Consider the following 25,710-nt stretch of genomic DNA (forward strand, 5'->3'; position numbering starts at 1 on the left):
AGGTCATTGTAGGACTGAACTCAACACCCCTGACCCCTTGGACCAGTGCTGTGGATTCTACATTCATCAAATAGACTAGGTCTATTGCAGGGATGGTCGGTGAGTATCATACCAGCCACAGCACCACCAGAATCTAATGGGCCTACCACTCCCAGGAAAAGACCCATCGTAGGCCAGGCCATGCCTGGGAGGTCTTCACAAACTCACCTTAAACATTCCAACTCTGTGATGGGAACAGACAGAAACAAGTGCACACAATGTGTGAAGGCCTCAAACCAGCTCATCTTATTCCTTACTTGAATTGGGCAAAACAGAAAAGTCACAAGATTGGGGCCACAGGGTCTGGCAGAGGTTAGGTTATTGAGACTAGAAGTATATTTTGTTTCAGGCTTTCTTTCAGCATCACTTACCTACTGACCAAGTGCCTGAGAGATCACCAGCCCTTTCTGATGCTCAGATTTTCCATCTGCAAAACAAGAAGACAATCACAATTAATCCCTCGAGCCCTCTGCACTAAAATGCATCACTGGTTTTATACCTAATGTTGGCTACTGACTATCCATGATCCCATGTAGCAGAGGAAATTGCCAACGGTCAGGGGTTGCAAGGGAACTATTCAGAAAATGAAGTGTGATCATAAAAAATTAAATATGGTAATTAATAGTTATGTGCCAAGCATGGATGCCAATGGTGCCCAACCCCCAGGACAGAAGATTCAGTCTTCCAACCATTTGGGCACTTATGTTTATTTTTCATAGATGTCAACCTACAAAAGGCCACTAAGAAACCAGAAGACAGCCTCCGCAACAGTGAGGTACTAAGCAACTCAGCAAGATCCTGTCTCTAAATAAAATACAAAATAGGGTTGGGGATGTGGCTCAGTGCTTGAGTCCCCCTGACTTCAATCCCTGGTACTTTCCCCACCCCTCCCCTGCAAAGAAAGAAAAAGAGCAAAGAAAAGTGCTGCAACCTCAACATGCTTCCTTCCAGCATTCTGGAATATTTTTTCCCAATCTTAATTTCTTTTATATATAGAGTTCACCTCTTTCCAGAGCAGGGACTATACAAATCCATAGAATTTCAAAGTACCCAGTACCCAGCAGATGGTGACTGGGCTCTCTGGCCTGGGTGTTAGAGCAGGACTGTTTCCCTTGTTACATTGTTTCATTCTCATCTCTTGGTCAGTTTCCCCAAGCTATTCAGGTGGGAAGTCTGGCCTCTGCCCTCACTGGCTACACCTGAGCCTGGCACAGTGAGGAGCAGGTGACCTCAGCCCTTGAACTGGTCCTTTTCCAGTCTGTGATCTACTACCTCATCTGGATAAGGAAACTGGACCAGCATATCACAGATATCACTTATAACTTAAAAAAGAAAAAGAGGCTAAGGAAAGAAATGGAAACTCATACATTTGAGTCCCTACTATGTGACAGCTATTGAGCTGATAATGTGTGCAGACATTATCTCATGATCCTCATAACCACCCTGGGAGATTTTTACAGCTGAGAAAACTGTAGCTCGATAAGGCTCAGCAATCCATCCAAGGCCTGATGCAGTAAATTGGGCATCGACATCACAATTTTTACCATATCCATGTGTCACCTCTACTATTGCTTACTGATTTTTCCAAAGTAATTCACTTATTCTTGTTTGACTTTATTTTTAAGGGATTTCATTATTTTTAGAAATTTCTACAGCTCCTTTTTTTGTGCCCCTTCTCTCTGGCCCAGGGAAAGGCAGTCTTGCAACTGAAGATGGATTCTGTAATTGCAAAGTTTATACTTGTGACCATTCTACATACATATATCCATGAAGTCACATGTTTGGTATGCTGTTTATGTACCTTTTTCTAATTTTCATTAAAATAGATGACTTTTGGCATTTGAAATGCTCATCCATGTACTTTGCCTATCCCGACTGTGCCCCCACTACATTTTGGGGTCAGACTGGTGTAAGTTCCCTCCCTATGCTGTGACCTCACAACCTAAGTGCGTCACATTTCAAAGCTGAAACAACAAAAACACCTTATGCTCAGTGATACGTCAGAGGTCGCACAGCTAGTAAGAGAAGGAACCAGGACTTGCTTGTTAACCCAGCGCTCATGCCCGACCTCAGATTCCAAATCTGTATTTCTTTCGCGTCTGGTCGCTAATTGTTATTTCCAAATCAAGGCAGCATCATCCTGTTCCATTACATTGTCAGCTTCTCCATAAAGTGACTAGATTGTATCAGTACCTATTTAAGTTTCCCCAAAGGGCACTTTGGTAAGAAGCTGCGTAATTCCTAAAACCAAGTTTAGAAAAATGTGAACTGAAAGTGATTCTTTATTCAAAGATCCAAGATAGTAACCAAGGGAATGGAAAGGGCTGGTAATGTAACACCCAGGAATGGGACCGCCGCTGCAAATGAGGATGAAGTCCCAACTGTCAAGGGAGGGGCGAGAGAGCGCCAAAGTGACTCTGCTGGACGCTGATCGAAGCCCTTGCGGAGTGGGCTTTGTGAGCTCTAAGCCTCCGCTTCCTGTCATCTGGTTTAAAATTAATTGGCATGAATTTTTTATGACCAGGGAGCAAACAGGCTGAAAGGCCTGTAGAAATGGCCTTCTTCATATAGTTCCTTGTTTCTGCACTGAACGGAGCTCCAAAGTTGGAGGGAAACAGGAAAACAAACGACTCTGAGTATTCACTCCCAAGCCAAGGACACCTCTTCCATGAAGCCTTCTCTCACTAATCTGAGTCAGAACTAGTCATTCACTTATGACAGTCTCAGTTACATCACACTTATACATTATTTTGTCTTTCTTAAACTATTATTTTTTTATATTTACCCATTTACACTAAATACAATTAAAGCTCACCTACCAGTAGCAATACCATTATATATATATATATATATATACATATGTAATTATATATATATGGGTTTTTTTCTTCTAAATCTTTTTGTAAGAATATACATGGATATTCACACAAGTCACATTCACATTCAGATACTCTACCAAATAGGATTGGACTAAAACACACTCATTTTAAATCACTCTTTTTTTCCAGCAATGGATATTGAAGTCAGAGTATCATGCATGCTAGGTAAGCACTCTATCACTGAGATATATCCCCAGCCCGCTTTTATTTTATTTTGAGATAGGGTCTCTCTAAATTGCCCAGATGGCCTCGAACTTGTGATCTTCCTGCCTCAGCCTCCTGATTCACTGGGATTACAGACTTGTGCCACTGAGTCTCACATAATCTATTTTTAACCTAGTGAAATAGCATACTTATAAATGATTATGTAGATACATAAATAATCCCCTACTGACAGATTATTTCCAAATTCTTGGTACTGTAAATACTTCGATACTTTGTACATATTTCTTGCATGGTTGTTTGAATATGTACTTAAACTATAGTACTTAACATTTAAAAAAATTATAACTCCCCCCCCCAAAAAAGACAGGATCACTTTTAGTTTCTACCAGCAATATAGAAGCATGCCAATTCTTGTTTTCACCAATATTAGGCATTAGCATGCTTTTCTAAAAAAAAAAAAAAAAATTCTGTCAATGTGAAAGGTAAACAGTGCTTTGGTATTTTAATCTGCCCTTCTTGAATATAGTTAGACATCTTTTTCTGCATTTCCTGGCAACTAAACTTCTTTTGGGAATTTCTTGTTCTCTATCCTTAACCTATGTCTAGGTACACTGCTTGTCTCTTGTTGGTACAAAAAAATTCACCATTTGTCTTTGGCCTTGCTGTTATAGTTGTTATTATTGTTGGTGTTGTTATTTTAACTTTCTTCCAGCATGTTCAGTCACAGGAAGGGTACTACTGTATTTAAATTAATTCCACTAGAAACCTAAGCCCCTGTCTTAACACCTCCCTGCCTGTCACTACCATAGCCAATCACTAAGTCCTAACAGCCTTACCTCCAAATACACCTTAGATCAATATATTTTTCTTCCTCTACAGCTCCACAACCTTTGTGTAAGTCATCATCATCTCTCAGCTGGATTTCTGCAGTCCACCCCCACCCCCAACCTGGCCTCCCTAAGCCTCCACTCTAATTCTTCTCTCACCATCAGAAGTCAGAGGGATTTTTATAAATTTATAAATTTATATATGTGTGTGTATGTGTATATATATATTTGCAAGTTGAATTATCTCCCTTGCCAAAAATCTCTTGACAGCTTCCTAATCCACTGAAGATAAAATCTGAAGCCCTCGGTGTGAGGGCTTACAAGGCTGCTTCTAGAACCTGGGTTCTGTACTGCTTGGGTTGCTAATCCATTCATCCCACCTTAGTCTCTATGCTTGAGCTATACTGAATTCCTTTCAAGTCCTCAAATGGGTTATAGTCCTCCCTGGTGCCATTCCCTTCTACCCAAAAGGTCGTTTTGTTCTGCTCCTTGCCTGGCTAACCCAAGTACATTCTTCAGGCCTCTCTGCTTAAACACCACCACCCCAGAGAAGCCCTGAGCCCACAGACCAAGTAAGCTTGCCTAACTATGTACAGGTCTTTTCTTTGCAGAACACACATTGCGATGAAGTGCTACTTGGCATGGTTCATTTACTATGTGGCAGACTGCAAGCTACATGAGGACAGAGACAGATTTCCCTGGTCCACCACTGACTACTTAGAGTTTGGTATAGTACTTAGCACATTTGCAAAGCACTCAACAAATGCTCACTGAATCACATTCTTTCTCAAAGGAAAAACAAAAAGTAAACAACCTGTCTATTCCAAGGACCAGCAAATCAACTCTGAGCTTTAGTTATAAATTGATGTGGGTCTTTATTCAGAACGCAGATGAGGTGACAAACCAGGCCTGTTCTTCATATGCCAGACTCTAGCTTAATCATGAAGGACTGTTATATCTCCTTCCAAGCACAAAATTCAGAGCCCTGGCTTTGGCAACCACGAGCACACCAGAGTTGAGGCATCTCACAGGTGAGCTTCATGCCTAGGGCTATTCTGTAGCTCTCTCCCCTCTCCACCCTGTTTTACCCATATTCAGTGAGTGTTTCTTTAATTAATTTACTTTAAGTCAAGTCATATAGTAATTACATCAAATTAACCAGCTTTTCTCCTAATATTTAAAAATAAATTTGCATTACTAACATTATTGATGATTTTTCCTTCCATCGATCATATGTATATTTATGAATATTTTCTCTTGGGTTATTTCGCTGAATTGAAAGGAAGAGAAAGTGGATAGTATGTCAGGGAGGCTCAGTGCTCCTTTAGCTGCATCTTTGCCCTGGCCCCAGTGAACCTGGTCCTCAACACTGCGTTCAGTCACTGAATTTAGTGAAAAGGTCCTCATTTCCCCTGCTCTCTTTCCTACAGGGTCTCTGAGATGGAAATTGAAGATCAAGTTGGGCTGTGGATCTACCATTTCTTTAGCTTATTGGGACTCTTCTCCCAATAAGGTTAATCACAGGGCACCAACTGGAGCAGAATGACCAGTTGCATGTGGGTGTTGACGAACTCACTTTGGTCCCCTCAGTCTACTGACATAGTGCCAGGAGGGCAAGGAGGCCAGCAGATGGATTCGCTGGGGCCCGATGGAGGTCTGGGCACTCACCCATGCTGAGGGCACTGGAGAAGAACAGATGCTTGCTTGCCGTCCTGGAGAAGATGGGTTTCAGTTGGGAAGACAAGACCAAGATGTGGTTAATAGTCCTGGCCCTGTGAGTGCCTGCAGCCTCATCTGCAGCCACCTCTCTAGTCACTGCTTCCACATTCTTTTTCTTTGAGCGTCACACTGCCTGGGAAGTCCTCCACTGGAAGACCCAAGGGGGAGTGACTAGGGTGCCTCTTGGGCTCAGTGAGTCCTGTTAAACGTTGCTAAGAAGCACTGCTCTGGAATCAGAGTCCAGCCTCCGCATCGTCGGCTTTGGGCAATATTCTTAACCTCACTACGGCTCTGTGCTTGTGTCTAAAATGCGGAGATAGTAACAGAATCTACTCCTAGGGCTGCTGCAGTGCTTTGTGACTGTCACCTAGCAAAGGCTCAACAAATGTTGCCAAATATTATCACAACTGCTTATTTGAGTCAATGATAAAGTACTGACTGTATGCCATGCATTCTCCCCAGCACTGTACAAATATTAACCCATCTAACCCTAATAGATAATTCTGAGGGGTGGGTACTGTTATTTTCTTTGTTTTGCAGACGGAAACAGGGGCACTGAGAGGATAATAAAATTGTCAAAAGTCACACAACAAGTGGTGGAGCCAGGATTCTAAACTTAGCAGTCCACCTCCAAAAGTCTATTAATCATCATCACCCTAATGTAATGTAAATGTTACCACGATTTTTAGTTAATAACAATTACTATTCATTCTTATTTAATGATGGTGACTGGTCTCAGTGGGCCCCGCCCAGCTGGGTGACTGGGCCTGGTAGAGTGTTAAGAAGCTAGTCAAGCTCACTGAGGTTCCAATGAGTCTTCCAGCTCCAGAGGGGAACCAAGAATCTGAACAGCAAACCAGCAGAATCCCAGAGCTGTGTGTTGTGCCCATATGTCAGGACCGGGAATGGGTAATAGGATGGCCACAGTCAGCCCTGATACAGTCAGTGTCTCATGCTGCAAAAGAGGTACCTCATCTTCTAGGCCCAGCTTCCACTGGCTTACCCACTGTAAACAGGTGGACCCTGGGACTCACTAAAGCAGGGCTTGAGAGAGCACAAGCTAAAGTCTCCTTTCTGGAAATCTCTGCTGCCCCTGCTTAAGAGGTCTTAGGAACCCTGAGGCTCAGAGATGCTTCTTGAGCTCTACATATCTGTTCTTCAGGTGCAGAAGCTGATTTTAGGAAACTCTTGATATGAGTGAAGCTGGTCACATTGTCATCATACGTCTGAGTAAGGGTGAATGCTTCCCAAGGACTGTGGTCTGTAATTCCCAACATCGTCATTGCTAGCGCTCTGATGAATTTCTGTTGCCGCTTAGGTCCTCAAACCATGTCCATTTTTACTTTCTTTTGGGTATTTCAGAGTCAAAGGCTTTGTTCTCTCTTGCTCCCTCTTGGTTAGATTTCATTTTTTGTGTGTGATCAGAGTGGTGTGAAATAATTTAGGATGAGAAAATTGTACTCTAGTCACAGGACCTCAGCCCCTAACAAGCCAGCATGGCCTGGCAGGGACAAGAGTGAAATCCCGATGCATTAACTGGCCTTCTGGGGAGCAGCCATGCCTCCTCTGTGTGTCCTTCTTGCAGTGCCTCATCTGCAGATGCTCCCAACTGGGATACTCTGCACCAAGATGCTTTCAGACGGAGATAGTTTTCTGTGCTGTGCAGCAGAGAAAATGGTTTTTATTATGTACATGGAAAGTTTAATAATGATCCAAGATGTTGCTGATATCGTCACCTCTTTTCAACCAGGCCTGTGGAACCATGTGAGGAAGTCTTTTTAATTTTAACAAACCAAGCATGTGAGCTCTTCTTGAAGGATCAACTTCTCCACCCATCAACTTCATGTTCACCCTTCTGTTCAACACTTAATTGCTTGTTCTGTGTCAGACCCAGCCCAGAGCTGGTGTCTGGAAAGTAGACAAGAACACCAGCCTGATCCATGTTCAAATTCTGGCTGTGACCCAAATGAGCCGAGTGAGACTGAGAAAGTCACTTAATCCCTCTGAGTCCCAGCTTTCTTATCTGAAAAATGGGAATCCTTACTCCAATCTTACGGGGATATTGTAGGAATTATATGGAACAGCATTACTCAAACATCTAGATGGGTCCTACAGATCAGTCCCGAAGAACACTCACTGCTGTTATGTTTCTACTGCCAAGCAGAGTCCACAGGATGGGCTCTTGCACTAAAGGACACACACGGGTAGAATGGGAGAGCCTGTGACCTACAGTGGGATCACTGAGGAAGGTTCAGTATTAATGGGATGAGAACAAGCAAGTCAGGTTTCCAGTAGGACTTATGAGCATAGTCTTTGCACAACAGAAATGTCCACGGCAGCAGGTGTGAGATGTGGACCCATTCTGAGAAGGGCCAGCAGAAGAGGGAGATGTGGAATGCAGGGCTCCACATCTGTGCCAGGCTCTGAAATGGGATTGTCTCTCCAGGGATTTTAAGCTGGGCACAAACAGGGCCAGATTTGTCCTTCAGATCTTCACTGGCTACAGTGAAGAGTAGGCTAGAGCAGAGAACCACAGAGCCATGGCTGATCTAGACCCATGGAAAGGGTCCCTGACTTTGCTCTTGGGGTCACTAATTCCTCCTCCCTATCCAGATCCTCAGAAGCCTAACTGCAGGGGCCCACTTACCAGAGACTGTGGGCCTGGCTTAATTGGAGATGCCCTGAAGAGGTACTTTCAGGTATGAACTGCAAAACTCTCTGTGCAGCCTGTTCTTTCCTGACCCAGTTGGTGCAAGGCATCCTCTGCAGCAGGCCTGGAGCCATGGGCAGGGTGCCTGATGGTGCTCCAGCCTCTAACAATAAAATTACTCCAATTGACTCAGTTCTTTTATTTTTTATTATTATTACTTTTGTCATGAACCCTGTGTTTATTTTTGAGGGTAATAGTAGATTGAAGCAGATAAGATCATGGGCCCAAGAGGTTTACACTGAAGGAGATATGGCTGTCCTATAACCCAACACTGAGTGCTGGGGTGTGTTCAAGAGACGGTCAGGTGGGAGTGCTGTGGAGACAACAGTGATGCAAAAGTCTCCTTAGTAACATAAGGAAAACTTCATGGAAGAGGTGGCACTTGCCTGGGCCCTGGAGACAAAGAAGGCACCAGAGAGCCACAGATAACAAAGGACATTCCAAGCTGAGAGCAGGTGTTGTGGAGAAAGTGGAGTTTGCTGCTGTGGCTGGATCACAAGGGATGAAGAGGTGATAGGGGACAAGCACAGAGTGGTGGGCCAAGGTCATGCCATTCCCTAACGCACAAGAGCGACGGTCATGCAAGAGCAAAGCAGGAACTTTTATTAAGTACTTACTATGTTACACCTGGTAATGTGCATGACATTACCTCTTCATTAACTCGTTTCATTTGAATTTTGTAAGCATCCTGGAAAGTATGCACTTTCACCATATCCATTTGACAACTGAAAAAACTAAGGCTCAGAGAAGTTCTGTGGCCTGCTGAGGCCACAGGAGCAGAAGTGGAGCCCAAATATCTGATTCTTAGTCCAATGACCCCACTCTGTACAACACTATCTCCCCGAGAGCTGGGGACATAGGTACATACTTCATTCCAACAACCAAGCACAAACTCCTCACCACTGCTACCTGTGTCTCGGACCCTACATTGTATTCCAAAGGAGGAAAATTAGCCCGATATGTCTCATTGTAACACTATCTTAAGTAATTCTAAGGATATATGTTTGATTGAAATCAACCACCACTGGTGACTGCCTGAGTCACTGACAGCTTATAATGTACAAGCACCTCCACTCCAAGTTTGGGGTAATCATCACAGCAACCCTATAAAGCAGGCTTCACTCTCCCAGGTTTATAGTTGAGGACATGAAGCTTGGAGAGGCAATGTGACTTGCCTCTAGGAACAAGAAGCAGGGGACCTGGCACTCGGACCCACTTATTAACTTCAAACTCAGCATTACATTGGTTCAACATTCCCATGGTCTCCCTCCAAAGAGTCCCCCTTGGCTGGCTCCCATTTCTGTAAGTGGACCCACCTTCTATCAGTGGTACAAGTTAGAAACGCAGGTCACCCTTAACCCCTCTCCCTCTACTCCAGCCCCAGAGCCAACCCATCATGGAGTCCTGCTCATTTTAACTTCTTAAGCTCTCCCCATTCTCTCCACTTCTCACCCTCTCTGCCTCCACCATTCTCATCCCAGCTACAGTCATCTCTCACCTGAGCTTCTACACTGAATCCCCCTGGCCTACCTGCATTCCATGCTCCTAGAACATGTGCCCTCTGCACTGGCTACATGACCATGGGGCCTGGCCCCTGCTGGCAGCTCTGCTTCCTCTCCACAATTCTTTCATTCCCTCAGGCATCCCATTCTGTGTGACTCTAGGTATTTCTGTGTCTCAGTTTCTTTCCCTGAAAAACAAGAAGAAATATCCAAGAGCTCTAATCTGTGATTTTCACACAAGAATCCAGTGAGGAGGAACCAGGATAGAAACTGAGGCATGAGACCTAGAGATCTGAGCACTTTGATGCTCCTAAAACAGGAAACCGCAAGGGGGCCAAGGCCTGAGTGAGGAGAGGAGCATCCACCCTCTCCCCTGCTACCCCATCCCAAGCTTCTCTGATGACTTCAAGCAACCAGCAGGCTGGCAGATGTTGGTTTGATGTACCTGAGTGACAACCAGGCTGCACAGGGCCCAGGGAATTGTCTAGAAGCTGCATCAGGTGCGGAAGAAGAGCAGGCTGGGCAGAGGGTAGAAGTGTGTTCCCCAGGGCTGGCCTCAGGCCCGATGCCCGTGGAACCTGCTGGAGTCCCTGGAGCTGGAGGGGTCTAGAGATCAATGGGGATGGGGTCTTCAGCCTTTTGTCCCATGAACCCCTTTGGCAGTTTCTTGAAACTTTCAGGCCCTTTCTCAGAAAAATGTTCCTAAGTGCATAAAATAAAAATCAATAGGATTACAAAGGAAACCAATTATATTGAAATAGTTATCAAAATGTTAAAATGAGAAATTTGTGATCGTTATATTTTTATATCTTTTTTAAGTCATAACAAGGATTTAATGGCAGGTCTAATAACTATCATAACCTTGAGATAGTGATGAGTGTAAATGATATTTTGAGGCATCTCCAATAACTATAATGGGATACAAAAATATCTGATGCTTCCTCGTAACCAAGTCTCAGAAACTGCTAATGCTATTGTGGTTTATTGCCTACATTCACAATGGGAGAAAATGCTAACTTTCAGTTATTTTGTTCCCAGCCACACACTCACATTAAGAAGCTCTGATTTAGTGCAGTAACTTCACTTTACAGAGAAGGAAAGCAAAGTTCCCAAAGGAACAGGGACTCGTACAGGGTTACAGTGAATTCAAGTTAAACAGGATGCTGGAATGAGTCCCTGCTGCCTCCCAGGACCTGTTCAACCACTTTACAGAGCCATGTCCAAGTGTGAGACTCTTCAAACTCTTTATACAGGACAATCATTTCATTCTCTGAGCCTTGGTTTCCTCACCTGTGAAATAGGAATAACCACACCCACCTCTCTGGGCTGCAGTGCGGATAGAATAAGAACATGAACGGGAAAGGGACAAGTTACCCGGCTAGCATTCTGCATTGCACACACAGATGCTTCTTGATTTGCAGGGGAGTTACGTCCTGATAAATCCATTATAGGTTGAAAATACCATGTATCAAAAATGCATTTACTACACCTAGTCTCCTGAACATCATGATGTCCTACCACAGTGCTCTGTAGAGTAAGGGTTGCTTCTCTCATCTCCTGGCTGACTGGGAGCTGCAGCTCACTGCCACTGCCCAGCATCACCAAAGAGTATCCTGTAACATATTGCTAGGCAGGAAAAGATTGAAATCATCATACTAAGTATGGTTTTTACTGAATGTGTCACTTTCACGCCATCGTAAAATCATTAAATTGAACTGTTGAAAGTTGAGGACCATCTGTATCAGTCACATGTGAGTAATTACTATGCACTAGGAAACCAAAGGATAGGAAAAGTCCAGGGTGGCAAACATAAATGCCTATATAACAAGAGGGAGGGGTGGGGACCATGGCAAACCAGAACTTGTATCCTTCTAAAAGGGGTCACTGTCCTTTATTACCCCATTAGGGAAGGTGGATCTAGTATTGGCAAATCTGACTTTCTAAGGGATGGTGGAAATCTCTATTTTATGTTAAATTTCTTGAGATTTAAAATAGAATGGTCAGTTTGTAGCCTCTGGGGTTTCCACTTCCTGGGAAAACAGGTCAGTGTGCCATATAGGCCGAGGGGTCCTCACCCCGTCCAAGCCCGGGAGGCCAGGGGGCCCGTGCAGAGCAGGCATTCTTGCTTGGGCAATCACAACTACCCCCATCAGCCACATTCAGTTTTACAATTGTGCTCCAGCCTCTCGCTGCTGGGAGCCTGCCCTGTTTTATTAATAACCCTGGATCGTGCTCACAGCACATCAAGGTAAACAGAGACATTTCCAGGGCGTGTAATGCAGGAATTCTAACAGATGAAGAAACAGGCTTCCAAATATAAATAGGAAGATAAGATAAATAGACAGAGATCCAAGCTGGCTTCACGCTGACTTGCAGGCTGTGAGCCACGTTCTCAGCAAATTGTGGATCATCGGGGCTGGAAGAGATCCTCATCTGGAGGATGGGGAAACAGGTTAGGAGAAGGGAAGAGACTTGCTGAGGGTCACATTCATTATTTGAATCCTTCGGATTTCTCATAGCATTGATTTTCTCATCTGAAAACTCAGAATCACTCACAGTTTCCTTTAAGTGACAGATTCTCTATTCTAAAGCCACTGTTCACCATGGTCTGGCCATTTCAGACTTGACCTTCATGATCAACCTGAGTCGGTATGTGGGAACCTCCCTGACTCTGCTACGCAGAGGCAGACCAGAGTCCCCAAGCCTCTACTGACCACAGCACGTGCCTCATGGGAATGGCCACTGCTGGTGTGTGTGTCTGCCTCTCCTTACCAGCTCTCTCCACCTGGAGCTCAGCCCAGGCCTGGCCTACTGGAGGTGCTCTACAAATGCAGGCTGAATGAAGCAATGAAAAATGCATGATGTCCCTTCCCACCTGCAGTGGCATAAGGAGGTTGCAAATGATGATAGTCACCGGAGAGCTCACCACACACTGTCTTCATATCAAGTTAAAATGCAAAAGTGGTCCCAAGTGTGAGATAAAAGAAAGACTTTGGTCTATAACATCAAAGAGCAGCCAAAACTCTGGTGAGGCAGGTACATGGTTTCTTTGATAATTCCTCCTGGGAACAAAAGGAGGAGGCAAGCAAAGTAGTGGCTGAGGATGCGAGAGGCACCAGTTCCTCCTGGATACCTCACACGCTGCCTCCCTGGATCCCCAGCAGCTTTCTAAGAAGGTAGGACACACTTGGAATGAGGAAAGTGAAGACCCAAGACCGAATGGCACAGGTGAGGATGTGGGACTGGAACTAATGCATGTGACTCCAGAGTTCCTTCATCCTATCATGGATGCCCCCGCCTTGACAATGGACCCTTGGTATCCCGTCTGTCCACTGCTTACCCTCGGCATGGAGCAGATCTTTGAATACGTTATTTCCTCACCTCTATCCTGGGCCCTTATATGCTGGCCCTGCCTCTGTCATGGATTTGAGAGCTTGGGAAGAGAAGGTGGGTCATTTTGACATCTGTCTGGTACTTTCTAGGAAAAGGAATAAAAAGTGGAAAACAATAGAAGCCCAAAGCTTCTGCTCATTATAACCATGTTGTGGAAGGAGATGGGGCTCTTTACAGCTTTTTAAAAATATTGTTTTAAATCTAATTAACCTTTCTGTATTACCCTATAAAATCTTGGCTTGGGGTGTACCTGCTTGCAGACAGAAGACCTTGGTTAAGTCATTCCTTCATCAGCTTAACAGTGATGTTCAATCAGTGATGAGACATGGTAGGGAGTTTTGAGTGTTGTGACCAACGTGGTAGAAACGTTCTGAGTGCTCAGGGTGCACACTGGACAAGATTCTGCATCTGACGATGATTGGCACATCAAAATCCTCTGCATCCCAAATGGATGAGGCAGGTCTGGAGTCAGAGAGCCTGAAGTCCCAAACCCACCAAACCTCTCAGCTTCTTAGCTGCTATGCTTAGTCTGTTGGGACTTCCGTGGTGACAGTGCTGCAGGTCAAGTAGCCAGCAGTGTCCAGCATGTAAATGCTTATCCCTTAAATGCTGGTCCCTTGCCACTCTCACCTCAGCACTGCTAGGGACTGAGTGCTGGAGGCAGCTGGAGGTTGGGTGGAGGGTGACAAGCACATTAGGTGTGCCATTCTCTACTAGGGCTTCGCCATCATTGTGCCTTGATAATCCAGCTTTGAGGAAGGGGCTGGTGTTTTATTAGCCCACAATGCATAGTTCTTTCTGTGACTGTGAAAATCTTCAGAGGGAACTCAGGTCCACTTGCTGCTCTCTGACCTGGGGACTCAAGCCCTTGGGCTTACCCTCCAGGGCTCTCAGCCAACCTCCCTTCCAGTGAGCAACGTGGAGTCTCCAAGCGAACTGCTCACCCTTCTTTAGACATATTCACCCAGTCCTGCCTCTGCAACTTTGCTTGTTCTGTCTCTCTTCTGGAACAATCAGAACCTCTTCAATGTTTGCCCCAACCTCTCAGGCACACCCACCTGTGGGACCATTTCCTTGTGATTTAAGCCCCTGCTGCCTCTCCCTCCCTGGAATCCCACAACACTCAGAGAAACAGCCGCCATTTCATGCTCTTCATCCTTGGGGCTGTTCTGTTTTCTGCAGGGCCCTGAGGGAATCTAAGTCACTCAAGATCTCACCAATTCTCACAAGAAGGGGAATTCCTTCAAGGCAGGACAGGTGCAGGCCCTCACTGTGCTATCTTTGTGCAAGAAATTCCTCCCTATTCTTAAAGCCGTTGGTGTTCCCTCCTCCAGGAAGCTTTCCTTGGTTCATCAAACTGCTCTTGATCTCTTCTATCTACGACTCCCCATCTGAACCATTCTCAGAGGACAACCCACTTCTGGTCATGAAGCTTTTATGTGACTGCCCTTCAGCACTGTAAGCCCATGAGGGGAGATCATGTGCTGTTTTGTCCCTGGTGTCAGTGCTAGGGTGGACATAGAGTGGGATTTCAGTAAAGCAGAAATCAGGTATAGAACACTTACTATGTGCCAGGCATTATTATCGCTACTGCTCTACATATATTAGCTTATTTGATGCTTTATATGTTAGTTTATTTAACACTTTACATATATTAACTCATTTAGTGCCTCATATTTGCTTATTTAGTGATTTAAATGCATTTGCATCCTTGATGCTTTATGTGTATTTGCATATTTAATGCTTTAACTACATTAGTTTATTTAACACTTTACATATTAGCTTATCTAATGCATATTTAATGTACACAACCTTTCTATAAAGTATGCCCTATATTTACTCCCATTCTTAAGATGAAGAAATCAAGTCACAGAGAAGTCAGGCAATATGCGTAATTGCTTAATCAAGATTAAGAAAGTGACAGAACCATGATTGAAGCTGGCCATGTTGTTCCAGCAATCAGGTTCTTAACCTCTGAACAATAAAGACTGCGTGAGTTCATGTCTCTTTATATCCCCAGACACTAGCAAAGATCCAAGCAGTTGGCAAGCACTCAGTCAGCATGTGTCCCCAGCACTCCTTTGATGGAGGCCATCATCATCATGGTGAGACCCAAGATGGAATGAGCACCTGGCAGAGCAGACCCAACCCCTGCCAAGCCTGCCCCAAGCACATTCTAAAGCAGGATGTTCCTCTCCTCTTAATGGGAACAATTTCCCTATCAATTCCCAAACCACCACACAGCCTCTCTGCCAGGGTGAGGTACTAAATCTATGCTCAGTAGGTAGCTTCAATATGGAGGCTGTGTGCTTTGTTACTGTTAGGACTGATCGCCCACATAGTTTCACATTTGTTAAAGCTTCCCCCCACACTTGTTTTGTCTTCCAGAAGACCCTCTACCCAGTCATGGGCAGAAATAATCCATTTGTGTTACTGATGACATTCCTTGACCCAAAACTGGAAGGCAAGGACATAGACCTTAGATTGTATTTCTCTGGCTTCAGTCTTATTACTCTAAGCCCTATCTTCATATATGTAACATTGAAATTTTCCTCAGATTGCAAAATGGGAGATTTTCTAGTGTTTTAGAATGATTCTCAAACCAAGTCAAATTTATCCATTTGCATATTTCTTCCCAGACTTGTCCAAAGAGATCAGGGCTCCAGACAAAGAAAGCTCCTGCACTCCCGCTGATGAGTTTGAAGTTACTGATCCAGGTTTCCCCACCCCAGTTCTTTACTACAAAGCTCTGTAAATTACATGCACCAGACCCTGCCTCCCTACCAAAATACATCCCATGTAATGCTGTCCAACAGGATAATCCTCTAAATCCTACACAATTGTTCCCAATGTTTGGTGGTAATGGACACCAGGAAGCTAGCACACTTGCCTCAGCTCTAAATGCATTTGCTAATAACTCTTTCACAGAAAGGGCTTCGTTCCTGCTGATTTCAAGGCTCTGGAAATCAGACTCCTCACAAATTTCTTTTGACTTTGTCTCACATAATCCTGCTTCTGTCTGCTTCATGCTCTTCTCCAAATGTGTTGGGTCCCAGAGGGCCTTTGTCCTCCATGAATGATGGTTTCAGGCTCGACAAATGGCCCTCCATCTATCACCGCGGAGCTCCAGCAGCAACAACAGAGGCGCTTCTGTGTCCCTCCAAAAGCAGGCAGAGTGATGACCCTGCCTGGGACTTGCCTCCCCCACTGTCTCTGGAGGGACAGCAAGAATTCCGGGAGTTCTGGGAAGGTGAGTGAAGGAAGAGCCATTTCCACTTTCACCAGGAAGCCCTTCTGGTCTGTGGAGACCCTATTTCTGTTCCATCGTCCCAGGGGGGTCTATCCCTGTTCTCATCCATCCTCTGCAGTCAGAGGCTTTTGTCCAGTCATGTCATCCATCTCTCTGTTGAGCTCTGAGAATCTAATGAGATCATCATACTGACTGTGTTCTGCAAATGCGGAATGGGCAGGGCCATTAGGGGGACTGGATCTGTTGTCAGGAGGGCCTGAGTTCAAATCTGGCTTGGCCACTTTCAGACATGGTCACCTCACAGAGCCACTTAACCTCTCTAAGCCTCAATATTCTTATTTGCAAGGTAGGAGTAATAATGCTTTGTAGTGCCACTGTGAAACTCCAGAGGCTAATGAAGGCAATGGATGCTACAGTCAGTCCTCTCTATCCCCTGGTTCTGCATCCACAGATTCAACCAATCATGGATCAAAATGTGGGGGAAAAGACACACTTTTACATTACTGATGGAGTTGCAAATTGGTGCAGCCATGCTGAAAAGCAGTATGGAGATTCCTCAGAAAACTTGGAATGGACCCACCTTTTGGCCCAGCCATCCCACTTCTTGGTTTATACCCAAAGGGCTTAAAATCAGCATACTACAGTGACTCAGCCACACCAGTGTTTATAGCAGCTCAATTCACAATAGCTTTAGATTGTGGAACAAACCTAGATGTCCTTCAACAGATAAATGGATAAAGAAACTATGGTATATATGCACAATGGAATATTATTCAGCCATAAACAAGAATAATATTATGGCATTTGCAGATAAATGGATGGAATTGGAGAATATCATGCTAAGTGAAATAAGCCAATCCCAGAAAACCAAAGACTGAATGTTTTCCCTGATAAGTGGATGATGATACATAATAGGGGTGGGGGTTGGGGGTGAGAGAAGAATGGAGGAACTTAGATTATGTAGAGGGAAATGAGAAGGAGGAGGGGGGTATGAAAGATGGTGGAATGAGATACACATCATTACCCTATGTACATGTATGATTACACAAATGCTATGAATCTACATTTTGTTTCTACCTACCATAGAAACAAAAAGATGTACCCCATTTGTGTACAATAAATCAAAATGCAGTCTGTAAAAATTTTTAAAAAACAATTTAAAAAAGAAAACTACTGATTTACTTTTTTCTGCAATGTGATATTATGGTGAAAGGGGAAAAAAAGTTTGTGGAGAAAAAGGGTGTCTGTGCTAAACATGTACAAACTTTTTGATTGTAATTACCCCCTAAACAAGATAATGTGACAACTATTTACATAGAATTTACATTGTATTAGGCATCATAAGTAGTGTAGAAATGATTTGAAATATACCAACAGATGTACATAAGTTGTGTGCAAATACTACACCATTTGATACAAAGGACTTGAGCATCCATAGATCTGAGCATTCTCAAGGGGTCCTGACACCAACACCTACAGTACATAGTACCTGGCAAACAGAAAGCACTTAATAAAGGGTACTATTAAAAAAATAGCTGTAGATTGACACAATACCTTTATTTTGTTTATTTTTATGCAGTGCTAAGGATTAAACCCAGTGCCTCACACGTGCTAGGCAAGCGCTCTACCGCTGAGCTACAACCCCAGCCCAAGGGTACTACTTTTTAAAACAATGTTATAATAATGTTAATAACAATTCTATATTTCCCCTAAAACACTAGGAAAATTGATGGTAGAGAAAAAGGAATTGAGTTTTCTTGTGTCATTGAGTCCCCCTTAATAAAACGTGCTGGGGCTTGGGGAGACAGGTGGTACCAGTTCCAAGCAATTCCAGCACATCCCTGCATTGAACTCAGACCCTAGATCTGCCCCTTGCCTGTGACCTTAGTTAAGTGATTCAAACTTTCTAAGCTTCTGTTCCTTTCTCCTCAAACTGGGAAAGATGAGATCTACTTTCTAGGTCTGCTGTGAGTCTAGTGTAGGCAAACGTCAGCCTTTAGAAACTCGCGTAGAGTAGGTGCTAAAGGAAGCCCAGCTAGGTACAGTAGATACTTATTCATCAGAGACTTAGTGGGAGTCTAGGATATTGTGCAAGGTGCTGGAAGAGTTTGGAAGAGGAGGAGGGGGGGGGAAGAGAGGAAAAAGAAAGGTGAGTAAGACATGACCCATATCCTCAGGGATTTCACAATGTGACATAGCAATTCGTAGTCCTGGCTACACACCACAGTAACTTAGGGAACTTTCAAAAATACTGATGGCCAGGTGTCATGCCCAGAGATTCTGATTTAATTGCTCTGGGGCGAGGCATGGATATCAGTATTTTGCAGAAGCTCCCCAGGTAATTCTAGCGGGGCAGGGCCAAGAATGATCGGCCTACTTTGGGAAGACATAAACACATAGCACCAGGCTCCAACGGAGTTATGTACAAAGGGTAATAGGGACACAGACGAAGGCCAAGATGAAGACTCGTCATTTAAGCTGAGTAATAGTGTGGGAGTAGAGCTCACCAGAAAGAGGATCTAAGAGAAGGGCTTTCTGTGCCTTTACTGCAAAGCCCCAATTAAAGGCAGCGCCACAGTGAGTCATCAGGCAGGAACTGGAGAGATGCAGGACAATTGGTTGGGAAGGGAGGCTCTAGAGCGGTACTGACTCCCATGGCAGAGCTCCCCAGCCCTGTACCTTGCCCTACTCCTTGGCTGAGCTCCAAGGGACTGGCTGCTAAAGACCAGGAGGCCTCCTTTGTGGGGAAGAGAGAGAGAGAGAAAGCATGTCCTGTATTGTTAGGCAGTCTCTACAAAAATGCTTTCCTTCCCCATCAGCTGGTGCCACACATCTTGCAGAGAAGCCAAACGCAGGATGACTCATGGATCTGTTGGTTGTTTGAAGACTGGGGACAAACACAGGTTTGCTCCTGTCCATGGTGCTGAACAATGCCTATGCTGGAGAACAAGGTGGCTCCAAGTGTGGTCTATAGATAAGCAGCATCCATATCCCATGGGAGCCTGTTAGATACGAAGAATCACGGGCCCTGCCCAGACCTAATGAATCAGAATCTGTCCCTTATCAACATCCCTAGGTGATTGTATGCACATTAAAGTCCAAGATTCTGTTTTCAAGCTGTAGGCTGCATCCCCTCTGTGAGTTATAAAAATTAACTTAGTCCATCAGAAACAACATTTTCAAAGAGAAGAATGGAATGGTATGGGACAGAAAAGAATTAAAAATGTCAGAGTTTATCACACATAGTAAAAGCAAGTATTGTTGTTAAGTATACGCATGTCCTAAGCAGGATCTAGGAAGTGTTTATTACTATGAATTGCATTTTAAACAATGACAGAAAATCACTACGTGGTTTTTTAATGTCTGGGTCATGGTGATTCTTATGAAATATCTCAGGATTCTGAGCCAGGTGAGGAAACAGTAGGAGAAAAGAGGGTTATAGATGAAGAAGAAAAGAATGGGAGAGGGAACCTAGGCCTAATAGAGAGGTATGCAACTGAGAGGACAGTGGCAAAGGAAAAAGAATAAACAAAGCTGCTTTCAATATCGCTTGCCAGTTGTCACCAAAGAAACCATGGTCAACCATGGCTCAAGAATCAAATGAGACAGGCCCAAGAGTACATCTGGGCAAATGCAGGTATGCCAAATGAGTCTGGGTTGGCAAACAGAAATACTGTGTAGGGCTGGTTTCCCTCCTGATTTCAGTGAAATTTGGTACCATTTTACACCACCCTTAGAGCAAATATTGTAGTGAGCTTCTATTTCCTCAGTGTGTGTAGCTGATTTCACATACTGGAGAATTCCGTCTCATTTCTGATGGCTTGCTGCCACCACACCCAGGGAGGTTGGAGGGCGGGGAGGAGGGGGCGCCTCTGGTTTACAGTCAATAGCAATGGTGTTTTGCTTCTTCCTGCAGCTAGATTTCTTAGGTTTCCCACTGCCTGTCATCCACCAAAAAATTTAGAGGCACAACTCTGGAGAACTTTGGAAGAAAATAAATGGAGGCCTCTTTGAAATGCACAAAGACGCTTTGTTCACTTCAAGGGGTGACAGAACAAAATGTCAAGAGTAAAAGTGACACTGTGATTTTTCTTCCTTTCAGAAATGGCCAATGGGAGTTATTAACCTCTTGACATGTGTCTGTTATTTCATTTATACAACAGTGTCCTACATTTGATTTTGCCTAGGAAATTGGTGTCTAATGGAAAATGACAAAAAGTGACTTTTAAAATAATTTTCTTCCAGGCAAGTGGAGTTTATAAAATACTGAGCTCAATATCCCCACTTAGGGAAATTCCACATGGAAAGAGCAGTATGGGATGCCATACGTGGTGTTAGTTTCAAGAAAGACATACCCGACATATCCAGTTTTGTGTGTCTATCCTACAAAAAAGGAATCAGGAGCAGTATCTCCTCCATAATGAGCTACCACAAAGTCAACTTGGACAGTGTTACTTTACTTTTTTTTGGCCAGGTATTGAACCTAGGGGCCCTCAACAACTGAGTCACATCCCCAGCCCTTTTTTATATTTTATTTAGAGACAGGGACTCACCAAGTTGCCTAGGGACTTGCTAAGTTGCTGAGGCTGGCTTTAAACTCACAATCCTCCTGCCTCAGCCTCCTGAGTCACTGGGATTACAGGTGTGCACCACCACGCCTGGTGTTACTTTACATTTTAAATGAGGAAATGATAAAGTAACATAAATCTGCAATCTATAAAGACAACTTTTATGCAGATAGGGTGTCTTAATAATATAGGACCTCAAAACCCTAAGTTAAATGACATGGCAGTTGATAGAGCAAATGGAGTACCTCTTACTGGTAACTACTATGTTCCTGGACCTTCTTATCTTTATCCTATTTAACATACTTGACAGACAATGGGATAAGTATTACAATCCCTATTTACACAGATGGTAAAAATGGAAGCTCAGAGAGGTTTAGTAACCTGTCTGAGGTCACTCAGCTCATCAGAAGGACACAAGCAGAATCTGAACAGTAGCATGTAGAACTCTAATCAAGTTGTCCAACGGTCAACTTGTTCAACTACCATTCTGCAGTTTCAAAAGTCACAGCATCACTGTAACCTTTCCTGTGTCCTTCTAGTTGCATCTCAACTTGCTGCTTTCACTTCTCTGAGTCTTGTGTCTGAGCAGACTGACACTAACCCCCTGGTTGTGTTTGGCACTGAAGGAACCGTCCTGGTGAGTAGATGGTCATTTGCAGAGAGAGCTCTCCTGGAAGGAGACTGGATTTCCACATGCCCCAAAGGATACCTTCTCTTCTCCTCGGTTGCCTATTTTTAAAAACAGCCTATACTCAAAATTTAAGTAAAATTCACCTTTAAGTCTGGATTTTCTCAACAGAGCAGTTGAAGCACTTCTGAAACTGGTTAATGATTAGAGGAAAATAGTTCTGACATTTTAAAAATCCTGATCTGAATACATAGAAGTTTAACACTCTAATACTTTTTGTTAGGGCCGATGTGTTCCATGCCCTGTGAACTGGGGGTGATGAGACCCCAAATGAAGCCACAGTATCTGTTTACCAATGAGAACACAAATTCACTAAAAAGTCTAACTGGAACTCAGCTAGAAGGAGACACATTTCATCTCATTAGTTAAAGGATTTTTTTCTCAACCGTGGCACCAACAATAAAGCAGCCACACTTATTAGTGTCTGAGTTTTACCTAAAGACGGGCTGGTATTTCACAATTGGCCCTCCAGCAGTGGGAAAAGCCTTGATGCGTAGTGTTTACTCATCTCTGTGGTGTAAATATTCCTACCATGCGAAGTGAGTTCTCTGCAGGAGGAGCTGGACAGGATGGGCAGTGCGATCATGGTAGACGATTTCTACTCCACAGACAACACAGACACAGGGTGTAGCGTAATGCAATAAAAGAATCGGGAAGCGGTATTGAGTAATTGCTCCCTTTGTTTTGAATATAACTTATTTACACGTAGGTTTCTATCATTTAATCTTTAACAATGGCTGTGTTTAACAATTAGCTCATAAAATCCTTGAATAATTACTATTCGGTTTTCATGAAGTCTGATCTCCACGGGGTCCTGACTGCTTGGGGCAGGAGGTAGGCAGTCACAGACAGCACATCCAGTGGGGGCATCTGCCACAGCTGCAGGGCATCTGCAGTGACATCTCAGTGCCCACTTCCATGACCATGCTGAGAGCTTGGCAAGCACTAACTCATTCTTCTGGATCAGAACTCCAGGGAGTGGATTTGGAACTCATATCACCGCCATTTTACAGATGGGGAAACTGAGGCTTAGACAGATTAAACGACCTGCCTAGAGTCACAGAACTGTAAATGACAGTGTTAAAATGTTTGATTCCAGATCTCCTTCCCTCAAGCCAGCACATTATTCTGATATAAAAAGAAATGCACTATATTTATTTGTTCATGAACCTCCAACAGCCTTCAAGGCAAACTCATCTGTAACAAAGGAGAAATGAGTCTGTTCCCAGTTGCAGGCATCAGGAGGGTTGGTTCAACCTTTTGAATTAAGAAACCAGACTATCGAGAGCATATAAAGGAAGAGTTAAAATAAACAGCACACTCCTTTCTTTTGTTTAGAAATTAACAACAACAACAAAAAAAAACCCTAAAATTTTAAATCAATTTGACTCGTATTAAATTATCATGATTATAAGTTAAAAAATAAAGCTATATATACATGCAACTTAATTTTGTTCCACCTAATGGGAAATTTGGGGCAGGCCAGAAAGATTGTCAGTAATGTACAACCTGATATAGAATCTTGAGTATCTATGCTAACTGATCACAGATATTTTTTATTTTAGCCAGGGGATAACAAAGAGGCAAGAAATACATTCCAAGTAGATATCTAATATGATCCAAACAGCATATCTCTATATTCCAAGTATGCCAGTGAGCACAAGCCTCGTATTCCAGTACCAACCACTACATTCTCCACTGTGCCCCCAAAGAGTGCCAAGTCAGCTGCCGTCCATGCTGCCCCATCCAGAAGTTTCGTCCCTAGTCCCCTCGTCCACTATAAGTGACTGCGCCGACTAGGATCCCAGTTGGTTGATAAGATGTTCTAACCAAGTGTGTGGAGGCTCCTCCCATGATTCGTGGACCTGCAGTTTAACACACTAGCTCTATGTGATGTCCACCTACCTTCTACTGCAGAAGAGGATCCCAGCCCAAAAGGCAGAACATAGCGCAGGGCAGGACAGGAAGGGCCCAGAGCTCACAGGCAGAACGCAGCTGACTTCTGCAGCATTTGCACTCAGTGTGTACTGTGTAAGTTTTGGACACCCACTTAACCACCATCCCTGATTTTTCATCATGCCTCGGTAGCATGGAATGATGAGGTAGCACTGCATGATGCAAACTATCTAAATTGCAGGCAATGGTTTCTGTTGCAACAAAATGGGGTGTGGGGAGGGCTGCCCAGCTCCTGGTTGGAGAAGACTCACTTTAAAATCAAACCAAATAATAGTTGAGAAAGAAATGATAACTGCTGTAAATGTTTTAGCATAAATGATGTGATAGTTATTTCCAGTCCTCCAAAGCAGCTCTTCAAGGTGTCTATTGCTATTCTACTTCCTGGATGAGGAAACTGAGGCTCAGAATAATTGAGAAGTTTGAGAAGTTTGTGCAGTCTCACGCTGCCAATAACTGGCAGAGCCGGTCGGGCACAGTGGTGCAGGTCTGTAATTCCAGCAGCTAAGGAGGCTGAGATAGGAGGTTCGTGAATTCAAAGCCAGCCTCAGCAACTGAGTAAGGCCCTAAGTAACTCAGCAAGATCCTGTCTATAAATAAATATAAGAAAGGACTGGGGCGGGGGTGGCTCAGTACTTAAGCCACACTGGGTTCAATCCCAAAAAGAAAAAAAAAATGTCAGAACTATGTTTTAAACTCATATTTGTTTATATCCACTTATTATAGCTACCTTGCAACTCAGCCTACATGAAAGGCAAAAAATAATTACTAAGGGCTTATGCAGTGCCAAGAATGATGAAGATAATGATAATAATGAAACTAACCAACATTTACACAGTGCTTAAAATACTCCAGTCACTCTTGGAATCAGATTTTCAAATCCCCCAATAGCCTTCATTTTAGAGAAGAGGAAACTCAGGGAGGTTATACAACTTGCCCATGGCCATGTGGGTAAGGACCAAGCTAGTTGTCTTTGAATAAATCCTGCTTGCAACCTCCTCTTGGTCATTCTTGAGAAAAAAGCAAAAGGTGACCACACTGCCAATTCACAGATAAGGAAACCGAGGCTCAGAGAAGTGGAGAGACTTTCTCAGAGACAGGGCTAGCAGTTTGGAGGTGTTCACCCTAATAGTGATTTTACCACAGAAGTAGGGGGCCTGACTAGGGTTAGCTTGCCGCCTGCTGGCAGTACCATCTTAGGCAAATTCCTTGTTTCTTTGGACCTCAGTTTACCCATAAGGACAGTGAGGGGCTTTCATCAGGGGCCTCCTGCTGCCCCACCAGCCTGGATATAGAGGGACCCTGGGTGGTGGGATGACCCATGTGAGCTTTCTTCGCTCAGCGCTGCTCTCAGACTCCACACATGGGTACCGCCACCATCCTGGCTGTTATAGTTTCAAACAAATAAACAGCCTTAACCGCTTCCCAGATCGCTGCTTAATGCTTCTCCACAGAGCGTGATCTCGTTTATGGATCTGTGGAAAGGGTTTATGGCCACGCTGTTGACGACGCAACGTCCCAAGTGATTTATCAGAGAAGGTGATGTAAAAGAGCAGCAAGAAATTGCGGGGAGAAGGAGGGGGTTAACTACCCAATTTTTGCTGGCAGGGAAAGAGCCAGACATAGCCAGGAGGAAACAGGCAATCTGTCTCAGTTCAAACAACTTGTCACAGGGCTCCTATGATGACTTTCTGCACAAACAGGGAATGACAAAAAAACGGACAATTTGGGACATGCCAATGGGGCTGACAGAAATTCACCAGGCCTGTTGCCGTCTTGGAGCCTCAAAGACGATGGGATGCTGGGTGCAAGCCCGTCTCACAGCCCCCTCCATGTGAGCGGCTAGTTGGGGTCAGCCAGGAGTTGAGGTTTTAAGAGGCCTGTGTTGGTGTGCAGTGATCAGCGGCAGTTGGGCCTGTCCCAGTGCACTGTGGGAATGTCAGGCTATTCGAGGGAAGGGCAAAGGGCAGATGCAACAGGGAGATGAAGATGTTCTGGGTCAGGGCAAAATGGGACT

The 25,710-nt window shown here is 44.1% G+C and overlaps 1 protein-coding gene across 8 annotated transcripts in view; it reads right to left on the reverse strand.

Moving 5' to 3' along the window:
• The window catches only part of TENM4 (teneurin transmembrane protein 4), a 737,381-nt gene that overhangs the window by 568,533 nt on the left and 143,138 nt on the right, over positions 1-25,710 (reverse strand). For 7 of the 8 annotated variants that reach the window (XM_079105080.1, XM_079105086.1, XM_079105077.1 and 4 more), the window contains exon 2: positions 411-466. The gene's annotated coding sequence lies outside the window, so the exon portion shown is untranslated. Of the gene's footprint in view, positions 1-410; positions 467-23,641; positions 23,808-25,710 lie in introns of those variants that run through there. The other variant, XM_079105081.1, reaches the window with a different exon arrangement.

The sequence above is a fragment of the Sciurus vulgaris genome (assembly GCF_902686455.1).
Source record: "Sciurus vulgaris genome assembly, chromosome: 11".
Taxonomy (NCBI): Eukaryota; Metazoa; Chordata; class Mammalia; order Rodentia; family Sciuridae; genus Sciurus; species Sciurus vulgaris.